The following is a 7,685-nucleotide window of genomic DNA, read 5'->3' on the forward strand; positions in this document are numbered from 1 at the left end:
TTTCAACTTTCTAGGAAGCGTTGAAAACCAGCTTAGAACACACACAAGGTGAAGCGTCAAAAACCCTCGGGCTGTTCAGAAATTGCAATAGAGTTTGACAGAGACAAGCTTATATTAGCTACAACACCTGCTAATGTCAGATGCAAAATTAGCATTCCCTCACAAAAAATGTTTCTAGGAGCTGTTGTGAAACCCTTGGGGGAAATGTTCATGATTTAAATATATCTAGAAGCTCAATAGGTAGAAGTAGATTCAAATATATCGAACATTTAGATAAATTTTGTTTACATTCAAAATATTTATATTAAATAAAAAATTAAAGGAAAATATTAAGATATAGCTATTATAGTTAAACTTAAAGGTCCGAGCAAATCTGTGTACTGGGTTTTCCAAAGATACTGGGAAACTTCTCATGAATCTGTTAAATCAAGAACTCCAGAACTGAAAAAGTTTCATTGGAAAATGCTTAAAAAAGGTAACAAGCTTTACATCTTGCATTATGAAAAATTATGCGAAGTATTCATTGGAGAATAAAATATTTCTAAGAAATGAATACTATCACCTTGTAAAATATTTGCCTTTTTATCTTGGCATCGAATCTGATAAGCTTAAAGAAATTAAATTTCATCAACTTGTAGCTTGTGAAAAAGCAAGATTTATGGCTGATGTTTTGTATATTCTTTCTTTATAATATACAAAACTTTCTCTATTTCACTAGAAATGATATCCACTATTATAAAATTTTTACCTGATGAAAATAAAAATAAATGAAAACTTGTGCTTTTTATGTTGCTTTTTATTATGTACCGTGGTACCTTAAGTCTACAAGCGCTCAACACGCTGTACCTAATGATTTTAATGCTTTTAAACCAGCATATGTTCTCAAGGATGAATTTAATGCCGATATCGGCAATGCTTTGATTTAAAATTTTTATAAAAAATTCTCCAGCAGTAGTTTTAATTAATGTGTTGAAAGCGCTTTCTTAACAAGCTTTGTTTTCACTAGTTGACTGTCACTTAAAAATGCTTGTCAATTATCAGATTTTAAAGTCAATACTTTCTTTTCCAGCTTCAGAGCTTGAAAAAAATAAATATGGAAAAACCTAACCCCGTTTTAATCTTACCAAACAGCACGCTTTCAGAGTTTATTACTGCTGCTAGCTGGTTTACATTTATACGCCTAGGAATTGTTAATTAACCCAAAAATTAGGTTCATTCTCATCCCAACTTCTTAAAAACTGAATCATATAGTGTAGTTGGAAATCTTGTTAAAGGACTTAGTGTAACTAACAACTGCGCTGAAAGAAATGTTGGCTTAATAAATGACTTTTTTAAATACTCTCAAAAGAAAGAACAGCGACAAAATATACAATAGCGTTAGAGGAGAGATAAAAAGTAACAAAGAAAGTAATTCAAAAAAAACTTTTGAAAATTTAAAGTTTTCTATATTATAATATTAAGATATATTTATGAATAAAGGAATAATACTGTGAGTTATTTTATTTTAATATTATTAGCTGAAAAAAGAATTATTAAGGAATTTTGCAGTAAGCACTTAAAATGATATGAGAGCAATTTTTTAGTATCTATTTATCTTCTACGTATAGGATAGGTATTTAATAATTAAAGGTTTAAACTAAAGCTTTTACTGTACCTGAATAATATCATATGTTCGACAAATAGGCCTTTAACTTAACAATAAAATCAACACAGTTTTGATTACAATACATATTAATGTGCCAAACTTCAATCGGGAAAAATGGAAACTATCCCAGTTGCTGCTTCGAGTTCGGATGCTGTCTCCGCACCTGTCGCTCTCACTTCCGTTGCCGCCTCCTCAACTCAAGCCATTACTGCTGCTTCAACTTCTGTGTACAATAATAAACTGGCTCAAAATAAACCTTCTACAAGCCAATATAAATATGTTTCTGGTGTTGATACTAGGTAAAGTTGTTTTATTGTTAATTAATATGTATTTATCCCAGTCCCAAAGCAGACACCAAGAAAAAGTGTGTTGTAGCAACAGCCGTTTGTGAAGCAACATATTCAAAAAAACCAAACACATGTCCAAAGCCCAAAAAAGCTAAACAGTGTAAATCTTCAAAAAAAATTTACAAATCAAGACACAGCATGTCTTTATTGAGAGGAACTCTATTTCTTGAGTGCTGAAAGTTGGGTTTGTTGTAGTGAGTACCACTACTACTGTGCCGGAATTGAGAAAAAAAATAAAAATCCAAACTTTGTCTGTGCTTAAATAGTAAAGAATAATGATACGCAGCTTTTCCCATCACTCCATTAAGCCCCATGCTAAACCGCATTTTCCCTCTTGTATAGGGCAAAATAGAGTTTATGTGTATTTTTTTTTAAGTTTAAGAAATTAAAAAGTTTATACTCTATGCTGTTATTGCTTTGATACAGTGTTGCAAATTTTTCATTTATTTTCTTTTATGTTCAAGTTTTTATCAGTCTTTATAACCTTTGTTACTCGAGTAAAGTTTTTCCTTAAGTACCCCGTTTTACCCCAGTTTTCCCTTCCATTAACAACTAATAACAAAAAACACGGAGTGAGTTTTCTAAATTACAAAAATCATATTACAAAATTTTGTATGTGCAGCAAACGTTCGAGCATATTTAATATTTTAAAATCTGTGATTGACGTGTTCTTGTATAAGTCTCCACTACCTCTACATAAGATCTATTTTTAAACATTGTTCACCGGTCTGGTCACCGCATTGCACTAAATAAATAAATGCAGTTAAAAAGGTACCAAGACGATTTTAACAGACCTATAAAAATCGGTTCGGAACTACTCAAAATTCTTAAACAAGATGCAATTTTATGTTTCGAAATTCTGGACAATTTAGTTTGTCTTTATTATCAGTTATCTTTTCATTTAACCATTATATTTATACTAGAGATGTCACAAATAGTAGTTTTGCTGAGTACCAAGTATTTGGCTAGATGCTTAGTAAAATAGTAGCCGAATAGGCTAAATACCGAATAGTCACGAAATATTCGTGGCATCTCTAATTTATACTCAAGGTCATAAACTTAAGTTGCGCTACTTGAAGTGTCTCCTTGGTGTTTTTAAATTTTTATTCATAAACATTACTAAATGTCTATAAAACACGTTCTAAATATTTTTTTGAATGTTACTCCAACCATTTCAAATTACTATTCCAATTTCACGTTTTTTTTTGTTCCAAAAGTATTATTTCGATTGTTCATAGCAATTTCCCCTGTTGACTTATTATGTACAATTTTGAAGCGATAAGAAAACTTTGTTATTTAGTGTACCATCTTTCATTTCGTCAAACATTTTATGTACAAGGTCAACATTAGAGTGGCTGACTAATTAGACGAATGACAAACTTACCCTAAGAAACGTTGACCATAAATACTCCATCGTCAATAGCTATATGTAGTTTCTCATTGTCCTGTTGTATCAAAATAGTTTGAGTCCATTTAATTCAATTTTCTGGCCATTGTGAACGTATGACTGGTAAAACCTTATTAAAAGCATGTTACGATACTCAAATTTTTTTTATTTAAATTTTATTGATGAAACTTGTAAAACAAGAACATTGTAAAATGTTTATAGTTGATGAAATAAATAATAATAATAATAAAATAATAAAATAATAAAATAATAATAACAATAAAATAATAATAAAACAATAATAATAATAATAAAATGATAATAATAAAATAATAATAATAAAATGATAATAATAAAATAATAATAATAATAACAATAATAACAATATAAATAACAATGATAATAATAATAATAATAATAATAAAATAATAATAATAATAATAATATTGATAAAAATTTATCTGCAACAGTTGTAGTTGTAACTAATGTTCCCTTTGGTTATTACTGTTTGTTTTCATAGACTATTCTATTTATCATGTGTATATCTTTTATTTATTTTTGTGAAAACTTAGTTAAAAATATTTTTAACTAAGAGATACTATGTTAGCTGTTCCTAAAAGTTAAGTAGGGTGGGGTGGGGTAATATGGATAGAATTTTATATATATATTTTTTTAATATAATTTTTTGTTTTAGTTAATTACTACCATAAAAACTTTTGTTATTTTTTTTTACATTCAGGGTGTATACAATAGAATCACAATGAGTAGAAAATAAATATATTTTAAATAACTAACTTACTAATCCTTTTTTAACAAGACCTTTCATATATCCATATTACCCCACTGGTGGGGTAATACGGATACTGATAATATATTTGATACATATATCACACTTATTGCTTTTCATGAATTTAAAAGGTCAAACTATATTGGTTATGACTAGCAGTTTTCTTTTTCTGACTGATACAGTCTTCTTTTTAGTTTTGCTCTTCTCCTTTTCTTGCAACCACGCGTCAACATCTTGAGATGTTAAAACTCTGCCCTTTTTGGCCAGTAGACTTTGATATATTGTATACTGACTCCTCTTCCTTAACAAGCTGTATGACAGTCATTAATTTGCTGTGATTGTATGTACCAATAGTCTTGCACTGATATTTTATTGCAGGCGTGATAGTTTATTTCAGTCTTATTATTTTATCTAAAATATTATAAAATTAACTTTAATTATGTAAAATATAATATTTAATTATAAAGTAAAATACTGTAATAAAATAAAACGAGGAATACAAAAATAAAATATGAAATATTTAAATGGGAGTTAAATTTTTACCCTTGCCATTCAAAGAAAACAAATTTGAACTATGGTCTTAATATAAATAGTTCGGTAACATTAGATAAAACTATTATATGTTACTGAAAAATGTATAATACTATATTTAAAAGCAAAAGTGAGCTTAAGTGTATAAATAAATACCATGCAGTTTATGATTTTGTAACAAAATTCTTTAATGTTAATAGGATTTTATATATTTTATACATATCCATTTTACCCCACTATTATTTTTACCTGTATATCCATTTTACCCCATTTTAGATTTTTGTTTATTTATCAATATGGGTTAGAGAACTTATAAATTAAATTTTACATGTTGTTACATGATGGTCCAATTAATAAATTTACATCATTATTCTTGGATAAGTAATATTACTGAAGTCTGCAGACAAAAGTTTTGAAACGTAATGTTTTTTTTATTTTTTTCAAAACAAAATGTTTTACATTTTAACTATTCATGTAAATCAAATTTAAACATTGTTAATGCTAAAAAAAGAAGCTAATTATGTGTATAAACTGTTGGTAATTTTCAGGTTTCACCATTATGTATAGATAACTTACTCCATGCATATTTATTGAATATATCCATATTACCCCAACAGTCCATATTACCCCACCCTACCCTATTTTGTTATTGAAAAATGAAACAAAAACTTGAACAAATGTAAACCTGATTTTGTTCGGCAAAATTGTACAACTGATTTTGTTCGGTAAAAATCTCTACAAACATTAACACCAACAAACAGTAACATCTATTGAGCACAAGATGTTTAAGAAGTTTTAAAATGCTTTTACTATTTTTTAGTAAAAATGAGAAAATTGTTTTAAATTTTCAAGCTTTTACAAGCGTTTTTAACAAGTGTTTTGAAACAGAAGATTTCATTAAAATAACAACTTTTAAAAAAAGAATGGTGAGATGTAGTAGACTTTATCATCAGCAAAGTATGTTTATTTAATTAAAAAAAACATCTAAATTATATATAATAAATGTGTTTAATAAAGGACATCGGATCAATATTTCGGAACGGAGTGAGTGAATTTAAATTATTATAAATAATAAAATTTTAATGTAAAATGAAATGTAACTTTTAAAATTTAAATTTTTATAAACCAAAACATGATTTAAAAGTATAATTTTAAAATCTCATTTTTTGGTCTGCATTTTGTTAAATATATCTGCAATTGTTCTCAATATAAAGATAACGTTCTTGTGTGCCCAATCAGCAAAATTAATCAAAATTAGTCAAGAGATTTAGTTGCAGAAGCTGAATTAAAATAAATTTTTAAATTACAAAAGTTAGACAACCAAAGTGTGTAAATCAAATTTCACAGAAGCTTTATGCATATGTAAACAGCAAACCCATGTGTTAATGAAATTCAATCGCTCTTTAACTCTTATGAAGTTCAATTCGTTGATAAAAGTGTTATTGTTGATTGTCTGAATAGCTGGTTTTGGAGCTATTCACGAAAGTTTAAACGATTACAGAATTTTAAGATCTAATCTTCGGTTTTTCTTCAATAAAAATCTAACTGAAATAGATATTAAAATAATTTTTTTTTCCAATTTGGTAAATAGGTTATTTGTTAATAGAATAAAAATAAGTAGGTTTCAACTCATCACTGTTTACTCAGAAAATTCATTAAAAGGTAGGGATACAAATTAAGAGGTATCACAAAATTCAAACAATTGTTTGCTAATTAATTGATAAATCCGGTGCAAAGTTTTTATTTATTTTTAAATAAAGTTAAAATTAGTAGTTTACAATCAAAAAATTCATCACAAAATCATCAGGCAGCTTTTAATTCATTAAAAATCAACTTGAAGTATTATAAATTTCAAATTAATTTTAATTGCAAGAAAATTGGTCGAAAATCAGTTTCAAGTGGCAAGATATTGGTATGGCGAGGACAAAAAATCACACAAACGATCAAATAGGCAAAATACTTCATGTTTCTGAATATTGCGTTCAAAAAACCATCAAAACCGGGGAACTTACCGAGGACGTCTCCAACATGCCGCGTACTGGGAGACCATCCAAACTCAGCAACCGTGACAAAAGTGGTATATTCAGAATGAGTAGAAAAAACCCCAGACTCAGCCACAAAATGCTTAGACAAATCTTCAACGAGTCAAAAAATAATCCAAAAGTTAGCAGAGAGCTCGTGAGACGAACATTCTTGGACAAAGGTATTGGAACGTACATAGCTGCTAAAAAACCTATTATTTCAATCACGGATAAACGTAAAAGATAAGTGTGGTCCAAAGAAAGGATAGACAGGTCTGTAGAACAGTGGGCAAGGTTTATTTGGAGTGATGAAGCTAATTTTTAAGTCGTAAACCGCAAAGGAAGAATCTATGTTAAAAGATTTGCAACTGAGAAATAATCAGACAGGTTTTTGCAAAATCGTCGACAAGGCGGTGGAGGTTCGGTTGGCATCTGGGGATGTTTTTCTCACAAAGGTTTCAGCTTCTGTGAGCTGTACGAAGGCCGAATTATATAATACACAAGAACACATTGGAAACGTGTTTACTTCCATCAATTATACTTGTATGGCAGAAGCAAGCAATTCATCTTTCAACAAGACGGGGCTTCAGCTCACACAGCTCGCTCAATCAGAGAATATCTTATGAAATTCAATGTGATGCCCTGGTGCCCTAAACCACCAGATCTCAACCCAATTGAAAATATTTGGTCTTGGATCAACAATCAACTGACATACCATGAAATTCAATCAACTCAGCATTTGAAGTAACTTTTGAATGAGTACTGGCTGAAGGTACCTCGCGTGATGTGCATGAAATTAGTTGAATCAATGCATAAACGAGTTTATCTTTGCTATAAAAACAAAGGAGGACACACTTTAAATATTAATTTTGCTTTTTTTTTTCATTTTTTGTTCGAATGTTGCAATTCATTCAAACTTTTGTGCTTCTTATTTTTCCTACATGATTTTTTGTAACTGTTTTACTAA

The sequence above is a fragment of the Hydra vulgaris genome, chromosome 12, assembly GCF_038396675.1.
Source record: "Hydra vulgaris chromosome 12, alternate assembly HydraT2T_AEP".
Classification (NCBI taxonomy): Eukaryota; Metazoa; Cnidaria; class Hydrozoa; order Anthoathecata; family Hydridae; genus Hydra; species Hydra vulgaris.